This window comes from Theropithecus gelada, chromosome 13, assembly GCF_003255815.1.
Source record: "Theropithecus gelada isolate Dixy chromosome 13, Tgel_1.0, whole genome shotgun sequence".
NCBI lineage: Eukaryota > Metazoa > Chordata > Mammalia > Primates > Cercopithecidae > Theropithecus > Theropithecus gelada.
The window spans coordinates 65,710,364-65,732,276 of NC_037681.1; the positions used below are offsets into that span (position 1 = coordinate 65,710,364).

Here is a 21,913-nt window from a genome sequence, read left to right on the forward strand (position 1 = left end):
GCATCAGAGTAAAGCCACCTTTGGTTGTCATGGAAACCTAAAAATCATTAGCCGTTTGTCTGTGTGCTGGATTCTGGATTGACTCCATGTTGGTCCATCCTCTCTACTCTTTTGTAATCTTTTGTAGTTTTCCATGTTTCTTCACGTGGAGATGAACTATACAGTACTACCATGGGTCAGTCCTCTTCAAATAAATATATGATTATGTTTCTGACAGGCACCAATCACCAGTGGTATGCTTTGGTTGTTCTCTATGATGTCAACTTTTAAAAGTTAAGGATATAAGGGGCTGGGCACAGTGGCTCACTCCTGTAATCCCAGCACTTCGAGAGGCCAAGGCGGGTGGATCATTTGAGGTCAGGGGTTTGAGACCAGCCTGGCCAACATCATGAAATCCCACCTCTACTAAAAATACAAAAATCAGCTGTGCTTGGTGGCAGGTGCCTGTAATCCCAGCTGCTTGGGAGGCTGAGGCAGGAGAATCACTTGAACTCAGGAGGCGAAGGCTGCAGTGAGCCAAGATCGTGCCATTGCATTCCAGCCTGGGTGACAAGAGCAAAACTCCATCTCAAACAAACAACAAAAAAAAGTTAAGGATATAAGGGAACAGGAGAGGCTGTTCAGTGGGTACAAAGTTAGAGTTGGAAAGAATAAGTTCTGGTGTTCTGTTCCACAGTAGGGTGACTGCAGCAAATAACAATGTAGTGGATATTTCAAGATAACTATAAGAGATTTGGAATATTATTACAAAGAAATGATAAGTGTTTAATATGATGGATATGGTAATGACTCTGATTTATCATTATGCAATCTATACATGCATTGAAACATGGCACTGGACCCCATAAATATATACTATTATTACCATTGTTGTGTCAATTATAAATAAAAAAATCAATTTTTTAAAAGTTAGGAATATGTTTCAAATATCTTTAGTTTCCCCTAAGTAATCTGCAATAAAATCCTTTGATGAGAATGACCACAGACTCAATTACCAGAAGCAAAAATAATAGAACAACAGAGTCAGGGAGGCCCTTAAAGAGTCAGTTTTCAAAACAACAAAAGATTGCCTGTCCTATTTAAGTACTTATAAACAAATTAAAAGCATTATTACCATAAATGGGAAAAATGAAATAGAGTTTATTCTCTAAAATGCAATGTTGGTTCCACATTTCAAAATAGTTTTAAATTAATAGACTAAAAGAGAAAAAGTATATGATCATTTGAGCAGAGGCAGAACAATTATCTCACGAACCGTAAAACCCATTCCCAATAACTCTTACCAAATGGAAATAGAAGAAAATTTTCTTTTCTTGATAAAGAATGTTGGCTAGAAACTTGAGCAAGTATCATATTTAAGAAGGAAATAAGAAAATTCTTCATATTGATGTTAGGAATAAAATAAAGATCCTATCATTGTTATTCCACATTGATCTGAAAGTCTTAGATTTTTAAATGATAAGAAAAAGAAATAAGCTATACAAATTTAAAAGGAAGAAACAGAACTGTCAGTATTGACAGACAACATCACTGTATACCTAGAAAATCTAAGAGAACTCTCTGAAGTAAATGATCAGAATTTACAGATTTCATTAAGTTAGGAGGCCAAGCACAATATTAACATATAAAAACTATGGCTTGCTTCTATTCTACAGTAACTATTACAAAATGTCATGAAAAATATCCTATTTGCAAAAGTCACAAAACTACAAAACACCTAAGAATAAACTAAAAATGTGTAAGAGCTAAATAAAGAAAAATGACAAAACTTTACTAAAGGACATACAACAAAACCCAAATAGAGATAATGTTCATGTTATCTGGTTGAAAAATCCTGGCACTGTGAAGATGCTTATTCTACCCCAGATTATTCTATAATTTCAGTGAAATCACAGTTAAATTCCCAGTGAGAGTTTTCAAATACATTACACACTGATGATACAATTATTCTAGAGGAGAAAATGTGAAAGAGAAATCCGAGAACATTTTTAAAAACAAATTCTAAAAGAGATAACACGCTCTTCTAAGTTTCTGAAGTAGCCCAGAAGAGCCTGGCTTGCGGATGAGTAAGAGGGAACTTTCAGACACATAGCGTATACAAATCGCATGTCATTGCCATGACCTTCAAAGATATGAGGTTGTAACAAGCAGGAGAGCTTGATAAGTACAGCTTCTTGGGTTTTCCCTAATTCCACTATGACAGACAGGCCTGAGTGCCGGCCATAGCCAGCCTGCCAGGAGAAACTGCCAGATGGTAAGTTCTAAACACTGCTTTTTTCTGGAGCTCAGAGATTCTCAGCCATAACATCTGAAAACTCCAGAAGGGTTTTACAAAACCACTCTTGGTAAGCCACATTTTCTAGATCTATTATCGGTTTCAGTTTCTTGCCATGGTGCTATAATGTCATATTGCTGCATTAAACACAAATTAAATTATAATAACCAGGCATCACACATGTCTAGTTACACTAAGACAATACAACAGGCCATCTGTGATGCCTGGTTATCATCACTATTCCTCCTCAAACCATCCTCTGATGGACTACATCAGAAGTGTAGGAGAGCATATTTTCTCTTTTAGAACTCGTTTTTCAAAATTTTAGGCAGCTATGTCATTTATCTACTGGGACGAGCTGATCAAGATAGGCCTGGCCGTTGCCTTTTATGATATCAAAACATAATATAAAGCTATGAGAAATAAAACATTGTGCTATTGGTATAAGGTTTAAAAAATAGCTCAATAGAACATAAAAGGGAATCTAGAAGTAGAGTCATGGATATATGGGGAATGTATTATATGATAAATGTGGCACTTCAAATAAATGGGGGAAAGATAGACTGTCCAGTTGGGAAAAATTAATTTACATCACCACTTTTAACTATTGAAAAATATAAATTTCAGAAGGTTTAAAGACCTAAACAAAATGCAACACTATAAAATATTAAAGAAAATATTAGAGATGCCACATAGGGTAAGCCTATACAAAAACTACAGAAGAAAAAGGGGTTAAATTTCACTTTGTCAATAAAATTCTGTCAATGAAAGTGACCATAAATATACTACAAGAAAAGTAACAAATTAGGAAAAGATATTTGCTCATATAAAACAAAGGATTGATATTCAAAATATGTAAGGAACTCATTCAAGAAAAAGACAAATAGCTCAACAGAAAAATGGGTGAAAGATATGAACTGGTAATTCATATAAGACAAAGTACATATCCAGAATCTACAAGTAACTTAAACAAATTTACAAGAAAAAAAAAAATCCCGATCAAAGAGTGGGCAAAACGTATGAACAGACACTTCTCAAAAAAAAGACATTTACATGGCCAACAAACATATGAAAAAAAGTTCCTCATCACTGGTCATTAGAGAAATGCAAATCAAAACCCCGATGAGATACCATCTTACACCAGTTAGAATGGCGATTATTAAAAAGTCAGTAAACAACAGATGCTGTCAAGGCTATGGGAAAAACAGGAACGCTTTTACACTGTTGGTGGAAGTGTAAATTAGTTCACCCATTTCAGAAGACAGTATGGCAATTCCTCAAGGATCTAGAACCAGAAATACCATTTGACCCAGCAATCCCATTACTGGCTATATACCCAAAGGACTATAAATCATTCTACTATAAAGACACATGCACACGTATGTTTATTGCAGCACTATTCACAATAGCAAAGACTTGGAACCAACCCAAATGCCCTTCAATGATAGATTGGATAAAGAAAATACGGCACATATACACCATGAAATACTATGCTGCCATAAAAAAGAATGAGTTCATGTCCTTTGCAGGGACATGGATGAAGCTGGAAGCCATCATCCACAGCAAACTAACATAGGAACGAAAAACCAAACACCACATGTTCTCACTCATAAGTGGGAGTTTAACAATGAGAAAACATGGACACAGGGAGGGAAACATCATACACTGGGGCCTGTTGGGGGGTGGGGAGCAAGGGGAGGGAGAGCATTAGGACAAATACCTAATGCGTGTGGGGCTTAAAACCTAGATGATGGGTTGATAGGTGCAGTAAACCACCATGGCACATGTATACCTATGTAACAAACGCTCTCCACATGTATCCCAGAACTTAAAGTAAAATTTTAAAAAAAGACAAAGTACAAGTTAATATTACACATAAAAAAAAATACCCTCCCTGCTCACTAGTAATAGACTAAATGATAGTGAGAATTTTTTTTCCCCCTGTGGTCAACAAGTCTGTCATTTGTCAGAGAAAGTCTTTAATTCTTTCTTATTTCTGAAAAATATTTTCATGGGGTATAAAATTCTGGTTTGACAGTCTATTCTTTCCCCCTCCCCTCCCCCCAGCACTTTAAAGATGTCACTCCATCATCTTCTGGATTACTTAGTTTTTGGCAAGAAGTCTGCTATAACCTTTGTTCCTCTGTATATAATGTCATTTTTCCCCACTGCCTTCAGGCTTTTCTCTTTATCTTTGGTTTTCAACAGTTGGAATATGATAACCCTAAGTTATTTTGTTTTGTTTTCTGTATTTATTCTAATTGGTGTTCTCTAAGCTTCTTAGATCCATGGTAGAGTGTCTGGAGGTAACTTTAAGAAATTCTCAAGCGCTATTTCCTTAACTATTCTGTCTTGTTCCTCTCATCTCCTCCTCCTTGTAATTTACATGTATGTTAGACTATTTGATATTGTCTCATAGATTTTGCACTCTCTGTTCTATTTTTCTTTCTTTTCACCACTCGTTTTTCCTTTTGTGCTTCAGTTTGGCTAATTTCTACCGATCAATCATCATTTTCACTGATCCTTTCCTTGGCTGTACAAGTGTATTAATGAGCCTGCTGAAATCATTCTTCATCTCTGTTTCTGTGTCTCTCATTTCTAGCATTTCTATTTGATTCTTCCTTATTATTTCGTCTTTCTACTATAATAATCCATCAGCTACTGCACATTGTCCATCTTTTCCATTAGCACCTTTAACACGTAAACCATTGTTATTTTAAATTCTCAGTCTGATCATTCCATGTGTCATATCTGAGTCTTACTATGTTGATTGCCCTGTCTCTTGACAGTATATTTTTTCCTTGTTTTTTGTATGTTTCATAACTTTTTGTTGAAAGCCAGAGACATCTTATGTATAATAGAAATTAAGGAAAATAGTTTTTATGACTGGAAATGAACATACCTTTCCCTCTTCTAGGCCTTTGGGATGGGGATTTGAGTCAATCTATTTAGGGGATGCCTTGTGGCAGACACTGTTGGTTGTCTCCTTGGCAACAATCTCTCCTCTCTTCCTTGCTAAACACTCCAATTGTTCCAGTATGGGGTGATGATGCCTTTTGGAAAGATAGGGGCTTCTTCCCAGTTTCAGAACATGAATCATGTTTGGTTCAAGCTAATCATCGAAATCTGATTCCCTTTTTCAGTGTTTAGTTTAAAAGTCGGCCTGTGACTTAGTTCACACTAATGATATGTAGAATGAAGACTGCAGGAGGGAGCCTGCAAAAGGTTCTCCCCTATGATAAAAAAAGAGGTATATGGTAGAGACATACACCGGCCTCCACCCTCTCTACCTTCCTGCCATGTGAGGATATGATGTTTGAAGCTGTGAAAGCCAAACTGTGAGCATGAAGGAAAAACCAAAGGAACTTTGGAGAAGTTGACCCAAAGCCTTGACATGACTGAACTGCTGACTAAATCAACCCTGGAATCACCTGTCTCTGGAGTTCATACATGAATCATCTATCTGGTATGAAATCCGGATGTAGGTGGTTCCCGGGTTATTGGTCCTGTTTCTTACAGGGGAAGCTATCCTAAAGAATATAATGCTTAAAAAGCATCCATGACAAAACGAACACAAGGCTCAGGGCTGGGCCTCTATTCACTTCCAACAGTGTTCTCATTGCTTCGTCCCACCCCCTCTGTGCCCAGGCATGTTGACCTTTGACTTCTTCTAGTGCTCCATGACTTACCCATGTGTAAGTCCTCTCCAACATCTTTGCCTAGCTAATTCCCATCCATTCTTTATGGGGCATTTTTTTTTTTGGAGACTTCTCTGGCCACGAGCACAGTTAAGTGGTCCTCCTGTGTTCTCCCATAGCACTCAGGACTGTACCCTAAATAGTACTTGTCACGTGGAATGGTTACTGTCCTTTGCTAGATTGTAAGCTCTATAGGGCAGGGACCATGTCTGTCACACTCACTACAGTGTTCCTGCATACAGCCTAGGCCTTCATATGTACTTGGTCCACAATAAATATTTGCTGCTGAACAGATGAATGAAATCTCACCATCTAGAAAGAAAAAAAAGGGGCCGGGCGTGGTGGCTTACTCTGTAATCCCAGCACTTTGGGAGGCCGAGATGGGCAGATCACGAGGTCAGGAGATCACGACCATCCTGGCTAACATGGTGAAACCCCATCTCTACTAAAATACAAGAAAAAAATTAGCCAGGCGTGGTGGCGGGCACCTGTAGTCCCAGCTACTCAGGAGGCTGAGGCAGGAGAATGGCGTGAACCCGGGAGGCAGAGCTTGCAGTGAGCTGAGATCGCACCACTGCACTCCAGCCTGGGCGACAGAGCGAGACTCCGTCTCAAAAAAAAAAAAAAAAAAGTACATACAAAAGGTAGAAATAAACATATAAGTCAGTATCAAATAATTCCCACTAAAGTTCAAGGGAGTTGGATGGAGTAACCGAGGAAAGTGTTCCAGAGGAGGTGGGAGTGAGCTGGACCTTTCACGAGTTGTACCAGAGGGAGGAGGACATTTCTGGCAGGATGAACATCGGTGTGCCAGAAATGGGAACAGGGAGGAATACAACATGAAGGCTGGATCCAAGATTTCAAGTTAGTTGAGTGTGAGAGATAAAGCTGAACCAGTTTGTAGAGTCTTGAAGACCAGAGAAGGGGTTTGAGCTTCATTTGGTTAGAAAAGGAGAATCTCTGAATGACTTTGAGTCGGTCAGTGGCATATGCAGATCCCAGCTATGATAATTAAATCTGAGACCACACGGGATGAATGGGAGCAGGTGGGATGAAGCCGTGGTGACCAGTGAAGCAGCCACTGTGACACCCTAATGTATGTGCGAGGAGATGGGAGCATTTGCTTGAGTAATGATCTCTCTACCATTATAAGCCCATGATTGTGGAATAAAAACTGTGATTAGGGCCGGGCATGCTGGCTCTCGCCTGTAATCCCAGCACTTTGGGAGGCCTAGGCAGGTGGATCACCTGAGGTCAGGAGTTCAAGACCAGCCTGGCCAATATGGTGAAACTCCGTCTCTATCAAAAAATACAAAAAAATTAGCTGGGCATGGTGGCACATGCCTGTAGTCCCAGCTACTTGGGAAGCCGAGGCAGGAGAATTGCTTGAACCTGCGAGGCGGAGGTTGCAGTGGGCTGAAATCGCACCACTGCACTCCAGCCTGGGTGACAAGAGTGAAACTCTGTCTCCAAAACCAAAACCAAAAACAAACAAAAAAAAAGAACTGTGATTAGTATAAAAAGCAAATACAAAAGATAATTTTCTCAAGACCAGTGAAAGTCTAGAAAAATAAAAAAGTTTTTAAGATAATTTTTAAAAGACCAATAGAGAGAACAAGTCAGGCAAAGATGACTTCCCATCATGACCTACAGACAGGATATCCAGACCAGGAAAAGGAGGGAAGCTCCCCAGACAACTCCTTTGGCGACAAGACTGAGTTCTCTTCAGACATCATCTGTTTCTGCTGAGGCTCTGAGGAGAAACTTGGGTTCATTTTTGTAAATTCCAATGTCACTCACAGTTTGTAGTGTTTTCAACTGCAAGACAATTTTCCTGCTGTCACTAAAAGTGAAACTTTTCTCCAAACTACTAAGTTAAGGTTAAAACAATACCAAAATGGGTGAGTGTTGCTTTTCTCCAGAAATGGCTTTTAAAAGAGGGTGGGAGGAGAGATATTCAAGTAAGATTTTTTTTTTTCATCCCACAGTCCTTTAATTATGGTAACAGTTTGAACATTCCTCACACCTTTCATGTGAGGTGATCAAAAGCAATTTTATCGCACTCATGGTTTTATTTATATGCAGAAAATCTCTTCGGATTTCAGTAAAGAGGTGAGATTTATTATATATTTGCATCAAAGCTACCAACTCATATACCTGACAGCAAGTCATATTTTACCAAAAATTGAAGCCTTAAAATTTTACTGTCATGAGGTTTCCAGTCCCCTCATTGTGTTTTAGCATTCCTGCCAAACTTACCCAGAGAGAAGGCGCCTTGAACTCTCCTGACCCCACTGTGTCAAACACGTCTGTCCTGCACGCCATACTCTATCCCAGTGCTTCTTGACAGTCAGGTCTGAGGTTTAAGAAATTCTCCACAGGAAAAAACCTCAAACCACAGAGCATACCTTCCCCTCACATCTGGAGCCGTATATCAACAGCTGCCCTCACAGATCAGCCGCCAGCTTTTCTGACAGAAGGAAAAGGATGTCCATCTCCAGACTTAGGAGTTGGCTCTCCCGGGTGCCTGTCCTTATCTTCTTTCTCCCAGTTGGAATTCTCATTTTCCCTTTGGGAATATCCCTCTTCCTTCTGGTGTTCAGAGTCTTTGGATGGTCTGCCCGTGATATCCTAAGAACCCTCAAAATAATCCCTCAACCAAACTGGTCTCTGTAGCAAGTGATTCAGCTACTTGTGATCTGGGCCTTCAGGCCTCAACCTGTGAAGTCAAATGTCTTCACCACTAAAGAATATAAGTATTTTAAAATACTGAGGCCCAACTGAGTCTGAATCTCTGGGGGTGAGGCCCAGGCATTGGTTCAATTTTTAAAGCAGCCCAGGTAATTTTAATCTGCAGCCAAGGTTCAGGCCTTTGGTGAGATGATCTCTGAAGTTCCGTCATCTTTTACATTCCATGATTATAAGGGGTGCTAATGTATAACTAGGGTATACCAACCTCCTTCTCCTTTCATTGACAAACACTCTGGGAACATGATGGTTAATCCTACAATGGCAAGGACCTCTTTCAGTGGCTTAGCAGTGGTTGTCTAGAGCTCTGTGGTGAGGTTTAAGGCAGTATCGGGCTGAATGGGAAAGAGAGCTGTAATCAACCAGCAGTGACTGCCATGAACAACGGGGAGAGATGGGCACTCAAGAATGTCCCCAGCCCATCCTGATCCAAAGAGGAGACCACACAGGAAGAGATCTCAGACACTAATGTAGATCAGTACTATCCCTTGTTTCAGGTATGCCTTGCCATGTGACAAAAGGTTCCAAATCGTACTGGCTCAAAACAACAACCAGTTACTCACGATGGTGAAATGTGAAAAGGGTATGTGAGAGACAGGTCATCTCTTTCCAAATGTTGTTAAGGAGGGATCATGATTGGGACTGGAGGATCCAAGACAGCTTCACACTCCCATGTCTGGTGCCTTGGCTAGGAAGGCTGGAATGGCAGGGGGTTGGCCGGGCCCCCTCTCCAGCAAGGTAGTCTGACTTCCTCACATGGTGGCTCAAGGCTCTAAGACAGTGAAAGTGGGAGCTGTCAGGCTTCTTAAGGGTCTCTTACAAGAAGAATTCTCCTGGCCAAAGCAAATCACAAGGCCGATTCAGGTTCAAGGGGAGGAGAGATACACTCCACTTCTTAACGGAAGACCCAACATGCACATCTGGAGATGGGAGGAATTGTTGGCAACCATCTTTGCAGACAGTTTACCATACCATTTACTAGCCCATCAGATGGTTCCTATCACGTGTCTATTGGCCTGAAAATCATGTTATAAAATAGGGGAAGGGAATATGTTGACATGCTTGATTATCCATCCCTAATTTAAATTGTTTAAATATTAATATCACCATATGCATATACAATATAATATGCATATACATATTATATTCATAAATACATATCTTTACATCATTGCCTTAGCCAATATCTAGATATTAGCAAATGTGATCATTTGCTAGATTATTATCTTCACCAGTGACTATTGGTAACAGAGAATGTGGTTGAAATTTAGCCCTAAATCCCTTGGCAAAATTATATTGTATTTCAGAAAATAATTGGAAATAGAAAATTAAGAATATAATAGGAAAATGAAGAATATAATTATATATACAAATATAATTCTTAATAAGAAAATTAAGAAAATAATAGTTGTTTACCCCATAGTACTCTTATCCTAAACCCAAATTGGCAGATGGACAGTGTGCTAGGTGTCAGTTTCAGGATATTGTGCCCAGCAATTAGGTTAAGAGCAGAAGTGGAATCAGTGGATTAAAACCCACTTCTTCCAGGAAATTACAACCCCAACTCCACGGTGACCTCATCCTCACGCCACACCTGCTTAGCTTGTCTGTCCCCTTCTGGGGGCCGTGTTCACTTGTCTAAGCCCTTTGTTGTACTAAATCATACCATATGATCCCAACAACTTGGGGGGATCTTCTTTTTAAAAAATTACTCTTCAAATAGAACCCAGCCCTGACTCTGTTTTTGAAGCCATGTCAAGAACAGTGTAACTGGGACCACTACTCCAAGTGGTAATTTATTACCAAATGAGTTTCACTTGTTTTCACATTACAGTTCTACTGTTCAAAATTCCAGGACAACTTTCTTTTGTTATTTATTTAAACAAAAGTAATACCTTGAGTGTTTTCTAAATCACACGATGATTCATACAAAGCCACAGAGGTATAGACTGTTTGTCCCATGAAATTTACTGGGAAAAAAATTGACATGAATGATGTCATACACATGATCATGTAGACTGTACCCAATTATTTATCCAACAGACATTTATTGAGCACCCAATATGTTCATGACATGATATTAAGCACTAAGAAAACAGAAAAATAGGACTCCCGTCTGGCTCTACTAGTCTGAGTAGGGAAGGCAGATATGTGATCTATTATATTATATTGCATATGATATATTAAGTACTCTAATAATAATAAAGAAAATACTTAAGTAGCACATGTCATGAATCAGGCATTGTTCTAAATGCTTTAATTTATACTATTCACTCTTCAGAATAACCCTATGATATAGATTCTTTTATTATCCCCATTGTATCAGTGAGGAAGCTGAGGGACAGAGAGACTAAACGACCTGCCCGAGGCAAACCCCTAGTAAGTGGCAGAGCTAGGATTTAAACCCACATGGTCTAGCTCTAGAGTTCATTCTCTTCACCACCACACAGAGGAGATAGCAACTAATTTGTCCTGGAAAGTGGGAAATAGTCCTAGTGAAGCAGGAATGCTACCATATTAAAGGAAAGGAGGAGTTCCCCCAAGAAAAGAAGAGAAATTTCCAGGTGCAAGGATAAACTTGAGGGCGGGGAGTACTTGAGGACTGCTGAGAGAGCTGGCGAGGCTGTCCAGCTGGGGGTGTGATAGAGAGTGGGGAGTGAGCGGGAGAAGAAGCCCTGTATAGATGATCATGAAGGCCAGAGTCCTCTGTCAGGCCCATTTGAGGACAGCCGGCTTTCTCACATCCCCTGGTCCAAGACCTCACCCCTAATTAAGAGCCATGTCCTCACAAACACCATGTTGGAATCTGGGAAAGAGAGATGGAAAATAACGGTCATAAAATCTGCATGTGTAGTTTCAGTTTTCAGAGTTCCTTAGCACACATTCTCTTAACTCTACTTCATGTTTTACAGTTGAAAAAATAGATGAAAAAATAAATGTTACCCAGGAAATAAGTGCAGAGCCAGGTCTCAGACCCAGGTCTTCAGATTCCTTAGCCAATGTCCTTTCCACTGTGACCAACAGAGTCCATCTCCATCACTGCACCCCAAAAATCTCCAAGTGTCCGTTCTGCTAGTTCTGGGCCCAGGACACCATTGTCACACAGATAGGGAAGGACACTTAGAACACTGAGACTCCAGAGGAGGCAAATATACCCATGTTGAAAATGACATTGGAGTGGGAACCAGGAAACGTAAACTTCAGTCTCATCATTATCACAAAATCACCATGTGACCTGCAGGCCTTGGTGTCCTCACCTGTAAAAAAAGAATGTTCAAGATGATTTTCAAAGGGACTGTCTCGGCCTATCTTTCCGCCTCCGTCACTGTCTACATCTAGCTTAATTAGTTTAGTCAACTGCTGTTTTTAGCCGTCACTGAGTGTTCAGTTCCACTCAAAACAGAGCTGAGTTGACAGAACGTGCCATCAGAGCTGGAAGCTCAACATCCGGAACACAGCATCAGAGACGTCTGTATTCTAACCAAGTTCCTCTCTTCAGTTTAAGTTAACCTCGAAGGGCCCAGCATTTCCATGCACCACGGCGGGGTCTGCTTTGTAGCCTGAAATCAGATACGTGTCTCCCTATTAATATCCTCACACTGTCTGAATGCATTTTAAAAGCTCACCCAGTTTGGCAACCTGTGGGCATGTCTTTGTTATTGTTGGTTGGAGTCTTGCATACTTGACTTAAAAGTTAGCACCAAATGCAGCTTTATCTGATCAGGAAGGCATGAAATAGAAGGAATGGGTAAATTTCCTTTGCAAAGCAGACACCCCTGGATGTGTTTTTCATGCTAGAGATATGAATAAATGGCAGACGCTGGTTCTCACCAGGCAAAGTGAGTGCCAATGAGGTCACAGGGAGAGCAGTGAGCATGCAAAGATGACAACACAGACTCCATCTACCTGACCCAAGGGAAGGGACATAGGAGACCTAGGAGGTAACCAGGGCATAAGTCATTATCTGCAGTGACAGAAAGCCAGGGTTTGGTGAATGGTCAAGGTAAAATGGAAAGGCAGGCCTTGAATTCAGGTCTCCTAACCCCTGGTCCTATGCCCCTTTCCTCTGCACATGCTGCTGCAAACACTTGGATCCAAACTTGAACTTCATAAGGGCAGAGAATATTCTACTCATTAATGTGTGCTCAGGGCTTGGCATACAAATTCAAGAAATACTTGTTGAATTTCTTGAACTCTAGCTTGACTAAGGAGAGAGGCTGATCTTTATTAATTTGCTGAAGTAGGAACAGAAAAAAGTTAAAATCCTTACAGTGCCTGCAATGCCATATATGAATCTGGCCCCTGTGATCCCTCTGACCTCACCCCCTTCTACTTCCCTTATTGCTCACTTCTCTCTGGCCACTCCAGCTGTCTTGTTGTTCCTTAAACATGCCAGACGTATTCCTGCCTCAGGGCCTTTGCACTGGCTGTTCCCTCTACCTGGAACACCCTTTCCTGGATACGCTCATGGCTAATATCCTCTTCTCCCTCAAGTTTATATTCAGACCTTACCTTCTGTATAATGCCTGCCCCAAACACCCTCCTTGAACATGTAACCCACCCCTGACTTCAGTATTTTCAGTCTCTCTTACCCTGCTCTGTTTTGTTTGATGGCATTTTTTTTTTTACTTCTGTTTACAGTTTTTATTCTTTATGATTGCTATTTATTATCTGTTCATACCTATTGGAATGTAAGCTCTATGAGGGCAGGGATTTTTAAATCATTGATGTACTCTACAGACCTAGAATAGTGTCTGATATGTAGTAGACTCTCAATAAACATTACTGAATGAATGAATAGGTCTGCAAAGTTACAACATACTTTTATTTCATATAGAACTTTTCTTTCTGGTCTATCCAAGTGCGAATAAACTAAACTGTGATAGACCGAGACTCTCTTTGGTGCTATGGGATTGTCAGGGAGGAGGGACTCTGTTGCCTTTGTCCAGGGCAGAAGGAACAGCTGTGGCCCGAGTCACTGATCTAGTATCTTTTCCCACTGGGCCTGGGCCCTTTAACTCTAGATAAGGCTCCTGCAAACAGAAATAGAGAGGCAGATGGGAAAAAAAAAAAAAAAGATGCATCCAACATAGTTAGATGTTCAGAGCGGCTCTCACATCTCAGGAGCAGTAAGGAATAGCACTGAGCATTCTATACACGGCAATTCCAGATACTAAGGAAGGGACATGATGTAGCACCAGGTCTACAAATGCAGCAGCGCAGGAGCCAGGACGGGGCCTCAGGAGCAGTCTGATGCAACAGATATTCAGTTCACTGGGCATGGCTTCTTGTAGACCCAGGCCAAGTGGACTCTGAGCAGTGGGATAGGGATGGGGAGGGGGGGTGGCGGGGCAAGAGAGGGTTGCCCAGAAGTTGCGGAATCTCAGCAAGGATGCCAAGCCAGAGGCTGGCTTCAAGCAGCCAGACGTCTGAATGGAGCAAGCTGGAGTCTTGGCTATTGTGGGGCTGAGGCCCTAGGCTGGCCAATGGGGGCAGGACCCAGCAGGGACAGGAGCTGCAGCTCAGTAATCAGGCTAGCACTGTGCTCAGTTACCTGATGGGAGAGACAGGCAACTCAGGAGAACAAGTCTGGAGACCCTCAGCACCCCCAACCGCAGCCCAGGCCTAGGCTGGGAAGTGGGGACAAGCGGAGTCACAGCAGGAGAGGAGCCTGGAGCGGCTCCCACTGTGGAGGCGGGAGGAAAACAGAGCAGGGCAGCTGGGCTGGGCCGACCAAGGTACTGAAAGGCTTCCTCCCAAGAGGAATGTCTGGGTCCAGTCCCTCTCCCTTTACCAAGGCACTGTGGAGAGAGGCGGCACAGGCTTTCCGAGTCAGGATCAAACTCCAGCCTCACCACAGAGCTGGGCAAGTTCTTACTAGGGCAGGGCTTCTTCGCCCTTTTCGTTGCAGGAGTGCTGAAATAACAAAAGGAGAGCAGCTCCCACAGCCTCCCAGGGGTCCTGGGGCTCCTTCCCCAGCACTCTCTGGATGACCGGGTCTCTGACCTCCTCCTGCCTGCCCCAATCACAGCCCAGCCGAGGCAGCCTGGAGGACAGGGGACCACAGCAGGCCTGGGCCTGACAGCTGAGCTCCCTCCTCTCCCCACTGCCTAGCCAGAGCTGGTTTATTTGAACTAAGAATTTAAATGTAAATATGCAACATCCCTTCCCCTCGCCCTCCACTCAGCGGGAGCGAGCGTGTGTCCACCTCTGTCAGCTGCAGCAGGAGTGCCCTGCGCACCCAGATCCTATCTACTTTGAAAAGAGCAGAAATATTAGACACAGCTAAATAAGAAAACACAGATTATTGCTGGAGACCCCTAAGGCCTACTTTGTCTGTGCAATAGTTTGTTTTACTTTTCACAGAATTTATTTTGGCTGCAGCCAGATTGATGGTGATTACATCTGAAATCCCTCCCACATATCTGTCACATAAACACTTCGTTTAATTCAGGTTTGTAAAATTCTATGGGCCAACGGGGAGCCAGCTTTCAGATTAATTAGCAGACACTAATGCTGGGCATCTTGTCACATGGTCCAGCGGCTCAAAGGCTGAGGGCACGAGAGGGGCCGAGCAAGCGGCCCTGGCCCATGTCTCAGGAGTTTGATCCTTTTGGCTGGTAAAGGAAAACCAAGGAAGACGCGGAAGGGGAAGAAGGCCGCTCACTGTCCAGCCTGGCTGGGGAAATGGATTCCGGGCTGCAGAGTGGGCCAAAGTCTCCCATCCGGACCCAGCCAGAGGGGGGATATTCATATGCATTTTGAAGTCGATACAAAATAAACCCCCAGCTTCCTCGGAGTTTCTGTCGATAGCATCACTGGATCCGACACCTCCTGGGAAGGGGAAGGGCCTTAGGGGCTAGCACTGGGGAGTGAATGCAGGGTCCAGAGCCTTGGCAGCAATGGCTCTGACTCCTGAGCCCCGCGGACTGCCCACTCCCCAGTGGTCGCCCAGGCCCTGCCAGCGCTGGGCAGGATTTCCTTCTGTGTGATGGGAGCATGGCCCTAATATGCTGCATATGCCCACCAGCTGTTGCTCTCTTTTGCCACTGCAGGCCAAGACAAGAAAAGCATTATTTCCTCCCTCCTTCTAATCTCCAGGCCTCACTGACTTCACAGGCCTGCTTTGGGCATTGTTCACTGGGAGCTTCTCTGGGGCGGGTTCCCCTTTGCACAGAAAAGGCTCTTTTATTCCCCCCATTCCATTTACCTTTCCCTTTGATATGGAGTTCTTCCACTAAGGGGCTGTGTGGAGAGTGTATAGTACTTCAAGGGGGATGCTGGATTTGGCTTTTAGAGGTTAATTGTATCCTTACTGCTTCAGAAGCTGCTGTTCCATCTGCAGGAATGGTCCCAAGCCTGGGAGAACTCCTGTCAGTCAGAGAATGAACATTTTGCTGAGTGCCTAAGCCTCCGGTCTTTAGATGAACTGTCTCATTTAGTTAAAAAAGCCCAGCCTAAGAGGCATTTTTGAACCCATTTTCACATGAGGATTCTGAATGGAGAGGTACATTCTGAACGGAGAAGTACATTCTGAATGGATTTGCAGGGGGTAAGCCAGCCAACAAGTGGCTGAAACAGCACTGAGTCTATGGCTACCCGAGTCCATGTTCTCATACAATGCACGCAGACTGGAAGCGAGGCTTCCTCACACTTGTCTTTACTCTGCCACTAACCAGGATGGCCCAGATCAATTCCCTGGCCTTCACCAGACCTTGGTTTCCTTCTGTGTAAAGGAGGGGTGGGCAGCACCCCCCCAGGCCCTACCTTCCAGGGCCGCCTGCCTCGATTCTACGTCCAAATAACCACAAGAACTGGACCATCCCCAGCTCCTCAACCTGCAGAGGGACCGGAGGCCAAAACCCAGCTCCAGCCAGATCCAGTTACTAACCAAACACTTGTCTTTCTTTCCGACTGAAACTGAACGTGCCTGTCTGTCGCTTAGGGCTTTTGACCAAGAGTGCTCATTTTTAACCCTTTCACAGCAGCTATCTTTTCTGCAGTGCATAAAACACAAGGCACCGATTTGTCAGACATGACTCAGCTCAGACCTCACCTGGGGATACCCTTTGAAAAGAGAGACCCGCAGGAGCCCAAGAGGGGCACATCATTTTTGGCTTAGCTTGTCCTAATTTTTCACTCCTGTTCCCCTTTGTAAATGGCACTTTGGAAGTGTCATTATTTCACCGTCCTTTTTAAAATAAAGGGTGCCATTGTTTAGAGGGCAGGAAAGGAGAGGCTAGTTTGGAGAGAAGAAGGGGTCTGGGACAGGAATTGGGATCAGGGGTCATGTCGTGGTACAGGTATGTATGTTCCCCAAGGGGAAGATGGGCAGAGCCAGGGCTCCCTGACAAGACCAGGGTAAGAATTTTGTTCTTCTGTACTAATTTTTAAGGGCTTCCAAGATTTTTAAAACTCCACCCCCAGCACCAAAAACAAGCAAACAAAAAAGCAGCCTCTGGGGACAGTACTGTGGAAACAATGAAAATCCAAATTCCAAAACTCTTGGGTTCACCCCAGGATTAAGGACGTGATAGTCAAAGCCAGGAAGCAGTGGAGCCTGAGCGTTGGCCGCTGGGCTCAGAGGCCTAATTGTCAGACTGTGTTTCCAGATGCAAGCTTTCTGCCTTTGGCACAGACTTTTTCTCTAACAGACTCACTTTGGGGTCATTCATCAGTGCATAAATGCACACCTGGGAGGTGGGAGGGACAAGCTTCCATTTTTCTGGCTTTATAAATACGGAACTCACATTTCTCCAATTGACATTTGCAGAGGCATGATAGATTAGAGCGCCTTCCACCACAGAGCAATTTCAAATAAACCCAAGTCTGCTGGTGCAGGCTGCAGCCATCCATACCCTGCAGAGGAAATAAGCCTTCCCTTCCAGCCTCTTCCTTTCAGGTGAGCAAAAGCAAAGAAACAAGTGTGCAGAGGAGTTCCAGCTTTAAGCTTCCCACCCAACAAGGTCGGGAGAGGAAGGTGCAAACTCTCAGCTCCATTTGCTACTCAGTAAATGCAGGAAACTGGAAGTCCAAAACACAGAGCACTGAGGTCCCTAAGATCCCCTGGGTACCAAAAAAGTGGAGTCCCCAGTGTCATTAGCAGTAGGAACCAAGAGCAACCTATATATGTTGGCCAAGTAGGTGGTTGTCCAAATGGAGGTTTAAAGCACTAGCAATGCTGCCTGACCCAAAATATTGTCTGCACCTGATACCTGGAATGACACCATTGGAGATGTATTTCTTTCTGTTAGCCATTCTCTTACTTAGGTTTCTCTTCCTTGAGCAAATGTGCCAAGTGGGAAAATACATTTGGCTCCCTAACTTTTCAGAGTGAATAAGTTCATCAAATCCCTTTCCAAAGAGGACCAGAAGGTGCCCTGACATTCCTTCATTCATTAAACAAAAATTGAGCATCTACTTTGCATCAGCACTTTGCTAAATGCACTAGGAAAACAAGGGTGAACAAAAGCAGACACAAGGGCCCAGTGCTGCAGTGTGCACCTGTAGTCCCAACTACTTGGGTGGTCAATGCAAGAGGATTGCTTGAGCCCAGGAGTTTGAGGTTACAATGAGCCATGATCACACAACTGCATTCTAGCCTTGGCAACAGAGTGAGACTGTACCTTTAAAAAAAAAAGAGAAAAAAAAGCAGACATGGCTTTTGCCTCTATGAGCCTACAGTCTACTTTGGAAGACAGTCACACAATCGTCCAAAGAAGAGGAAACTACGGTTGTGACACAATGAAGAAGATACCCTGAAAGCCCATGATGGGGGCCAGGAAAGCTGTCCTGCCCTGACAGGGTGATGGATGAACTTCTGAAGGATAACTCCTGGCTCCTCAAGCTGACTCCTGAAGGGTGAACAAGGAGAGGGAAGGCACTCCTGGCAGAGAACAGCATAGGTGAAGGCCCATGAGCATCCCAAGAACATTGAAGGGGATTGGGTGGGATGGGGCAGTGTTGACAGACAGGTGGGAAGGAGCACCAAAAACAGAGGGAAGAGACAGAGGCAATCACTGCCTATTTCATCTCCCTCCTCTGGCTGCAAAAGCCCCTCCTGGCTGCACCATATTCAAGGGGCAAATATGATGGTGACCTGCGGGCAACCCTCCTGCAAAGGGGCTGAGACAGTGAAACAATATAAGTGCTAACCACTATTAGTGACCAGGAGGCTGAGCTTGGATGGTGCAGAGGCCAAGTCCGGCTGCTCTGTTCGGCTGAAGCTGCAGGGGCTGGCCTGTGCTGGTGGGTAGCTGGCATCCTCACCTGCTGGAGGCTCCTGGCTCGGAGCCTTTGCTTACTTCATTTGTGATTCTCAGGAACTGACAGAGAGAAGTGCATACCTGGAATTTCTGTGCTGATGGCAGGCCTGATGCTCCCATCCCCACTCCCCGATCCACCACCTCGGGCAAGCCAGAGGCACACTTAGAATTTGACAGGCTGTCGTGGCCTCCCACTTAATTATATTGTCACACAAGCTTTCAGGGATCCCAAGGAGAGAACTCTCTTCAGGGAACTTGATTCTCCTTCCGAAGCATGCACTGGCTCCACATAGCCCTCCCCTTACCACCTTGGGCTTTCCCTCTGAAAGCTCCAGAGACAGTTCAGCAAGTGCCAGATTGGTATTGGAAGGGTGTCACGAAGTGGGTGGTGAGGGGGAGGCTCCTTCAGCTGTGTTCCCTCACACTCTTCTCTCCCAGTCATTCAAGGCTCAAGCCTTCATTTTCTAAGACCTGTCAATGGTGGAGGTGGAGAAGCCGCCATTACTGAAGTTCTGGAGAGAGCCCAAGAAGCGCTGGAGGTTCAGAGAGGTGAAGAGCCCCCTGCAGCTGGCCAGTGAGGCTTAGGTCTGTCCTATCCACTGACTGCAGCATCCTGCTGTTAATAATCAGGACCTAAAACTCTTCCATCCATATGGCTACCTGCTGTTTGGAAAGTACTTTCACATATGGCATATTATGGAAACTGCTCAAGAAGGCTACAGGTCTCCCAAAAAGTCTTCTTAGTTAGCAACAGAGTTTGCTTTCTCACCTTTTCTTAAATCTCAAATTGTGGAAAAAGAAGGCTCCACATATGCCATCTCCATTTCATGACTTGCACGTCTCCTTCCATATTGAGTGGAGCTGCTTTCAGTGCGATGACCACTAATGTTGTAGTTCTAATCCCGGGACACTTCCTGAGTCCTCACTGATTCTGCTGTATTTGTTCCTATCACCCACCAGTTTCCAATTCACCTCCACCTCCTCCCAGGCCATCTTTCCTCAGTCCACCTCCTCACAGTTTACCCCCTCCCAATCCACCATCTCCTCCTCCCAGTCCACATCCACCTCCTCTCAGTCTACCTCTGCCTCCTCCCAGCTCATCTTCTCCTCCTCCCAGCTCACCTTCTCCTCCTCCCAGTCCACCCTCACCTCTTCCGAGTCCACCTTTTCCTCCTGTCAGTCTACCTCCTCCCAATTCACCTCCTCTCAATCCACCTTCTCCTCCCAATCCACCTCAACCTCTTCCCCATCCATCACCTCCTCCTCCCAGTCTACCTCCCCCTCTGCCTCATCTTCCTGATCCAGCACACCATACAGCTGTTTCAACCTAACTCAAGGCTCCAACCTGAACCCACCTTTGATTTGAAAACATTGCTGAATAACTGCAGTGGCCCCTTAAACAAATGTCATCATCCACAGACAACAGACAACAACATACCTATGTAGAGATAAACGTATGTGTATTCTGTCTCCAAATCATTTTCAATAAATGTTGCCACAACACAGCTCAGCTATGCAGACTTTTTTTTTTTCAATCAATATCGCCTCAGGCTAGCAAATAAGGAAGGAAATCACTGGGAAATGCATTATTCATGAGCTTGCCAGAGCGCTGATGACTGGCAATGATAAAGGCCCCCGTGTGAGCAAGCAGCAGTCTGATAGCTCTGTATCAAGTCAATCTATCCAGGCTGCTTCCTGTTTTTGGGAGCAGGAGTGGGGAGATCAGTTCTCAACACTTTTCTCTTTCATTTAGGAGAGTGGGCCCGTGCACCTGTGGGAACTGAACTTGTCTTTTGCTCAGGTCATGACACGTGGGGAACAGGATGGAGCAGAGGAAGGAGAGAACTGAATTCCCTCGGGGGACACACTGATGAGAATTAATTAGAGGTCTGTCCTGGGTAGTTCTTCATCTCATACCTTCTAGTGAGCAAGAAAGAATCTCTCTCCGCTTTTGAGAATTCTAATTGGCAAAGGGAAGTAATCACTGGACATTCATCCGTATGGAGCCTTTTCCTAGTGGAAAGCCTGAGCATAGAGCAAGTTAGGGATGCCCTGTGCCCCTTATCAATTAGCTTTCCTAGCAGAGACATGAATGAGGAAGGGGAGAGGGACAGCCTCTGGGGCAGGGAATCCTAGGCTTACCCATGGATCCTCCACCGGCTCATTAAGTTACCTCAGGCGAGGTGCTCCCCTGTACCTGGGCTTCTGAGTGCTCCCCTTCCCTCTTAAGTAAAAAGTCAGGAGCCCACAGGGTCCAGAAAAGAGACTTAAATTTCTTTTGAAGTGTTGCATGAGCTAGAGAGGGAGAGAAAGGGAAAACTGAGGGGTAAGAAAAAATTGTCATGTTCAATTAAATTTCAAATCATTAACAATACATGCTCATATGCATAACTCATGTGCACCTGAGAAATGTGTTATGTAAATGAACTCAAAGTTCCAAAGAGCACCAGTTCACACACTATCACACATGCAGGGGTTGTGAATTCCAGGACTGCACCCATAGAAGACATGAGGATCACAGAAAGAATGGTACCATGGGGTCACTTCCAGCCCTGCTAAAACAGCTATGGCCATAAGTTGTTGAGCTTCCAGGGGAAGGTAAGAGTCAGTTGTCGGATGCTATTTGTTGCAGGTCCCCACTCCACTGTCTGCTGGACTCCAAGCGGGTTGTGTGGCTGGTATATCTGGATGGCAGGGTCCAAGTCAGAGATCAAGGGATGCAGCTCCAAAGGAAGGGGGTTGGGCAGAACAAGGTCCAAGGGTCCAGTCCCCCACTTCCCACGTGGAGGGGAGCCAAGGTAATATCATCACCTCTTGGTCCTGGCCAGACAGGGGTCTGCAAAAAGGAAAATAAAATCTCGGGACCCTAAACTCACTATGCCAAAGGGAAGAGTTAAACTTGGGAACTGGGTCACGCAAAAACTGCC

General features: G+C 44.0%; 1 long non-coding RNA gene across 1 annotated transcript in view; it reads right to left on the reverse strand.

Annotated features, from left to right (window-relative positions):
- LOC112605010 overlaps positions 1-12,253 on the reverse strand; it is an 82,314-nt gene extending 70,061 nt beyond the window's left edge. Inside the window, exon 1 of the long non-coding RNA XR_003115330.1 lies at positions 11,979-12,253. This is a non-coding gene — a long non-coding RNA (uncharacterized LOC112605010). The remainder of the gene's footprint in view (positions 1-11,978) is intronic.
- Positions 12,254-21,913: the final 9,660 nt, after the last annotated feature.